The sequence below is a fragment of the Mandrillus leucophaeus genome, unplaced genomic scaffold (genome assembly GCF_000951045.1).
Source record: "Mandrillus leucophaeus isolate KB7577 unplaced genomic scaffold, Mleu.le_1.0 Scaffold223, whole genome shotgun sequence".
Classification (NCBI taxonomy): domain Eukaryota; kingdom Metazoa; phylum Chordata; class Mammalia; order Primates; family Cercopithecidae; genus Mandrillus; species Mandrillus leucophaeus.
Window position 1 is genome coordinate 3,128,754 of NW_012102288.1, and position 926 is coordinate 3,129,679.

At 37.5% G+C, this 926-nt stretch overlaps 1 protein-coding gene across 1 annotated transcript in view; it reads left to right on the forward strand.

Annotated features, from left to right (window-relative positions):
• The first annotated feature begins 474 nt into the window (after nucleotides 1-474).
• LOC105540607 (glutathione S-transferase A1) overlaps nucleotides 475-926 on the forward strand; it is a 31,635-nt gene continuing 31,183 nt past the window's right edge. Inside the window, exon 1 of the mRNA XM_011981308.1 lies at nucleotides 475-508. The gene's annotated coding sequence lies outside the window, so the exon portion shown is untranslated. The remainder of the gene's footprint in view (nucleotides 509-926) is intronic.

A 926-nucleotide genomic window follows, 5' to 3' on the forward strand; every position in this document is an offset into this window, starting at 1 on the left:
ATACTAAAAATGACTGATCCTTTGCCTGGAATTCACATTTACCTGGGTGCCCTGTATTTTATGTGGCAACCCAGTAAGAGAAGCCTTCCAGAGGGCTATCAACCTGCCCTTCACAGACGTACCCTCCCAGCTATGCTCCCAGCAGAGATTTCTCATCTGCCTTAGTCCTTACATCCAAGTCATTAATAGTGATCATCTTCAAAAAGCCAGTTTCTACTGACCTACTGTACAGAGAGCAAAACCTGCTGAAATTTTTGGTTAGACTTTTATTGCCAACCTTGAAAAGGAACATATTAATCAGTTACCTTGTGATAAGAGGATGACTTGCCATTTTTCTCAGAATCTAGTAGGCAGTCCTGCGGCCCTGAAATGTGTGGGAGTGGCAGTTTTTAACTTGACTCTATTCCTTTCAGTAGGAGGGAGCTATTGAAATGAACATGTAATTTATAAACCACATTAGGACCTCACAGTAAGTTGTTGAGCCACAAGGGTGACAGCCTTTAACAAAGTAAATACTGATCTTAGAAATCTCCCTATATTACACAGGTTCTCCCATCTAGGTCCCAAAAAAAATACTTTAAAATGTGTCCTTGGCACAAGAAAAATCTGGTTTGTACTCATATAAATGCCTTCTCTGTGTGCTTGGATGACAGTTTAAAAGTTCTGCATTCTCCTGCTTTTGGATACATTGTTTCAACTTAAATAATGAACAGAGAGCCTTTGAAATAAAAGATATTTATTTGAGAATTAAGCGTTGTAATGGGTATATGTTTATCATAGTAAGCTATGTATGTATTCAGGGAAGTTAAGAAAGACAAATGTTTTTCTAGGAAAAAAATGAGGATTAAATAAACATTTTGAAATACTTATCATTCACTACAAGTATCAATAACAAGGGTAATGCCAGGCCAAGTTTAAACAGGCAG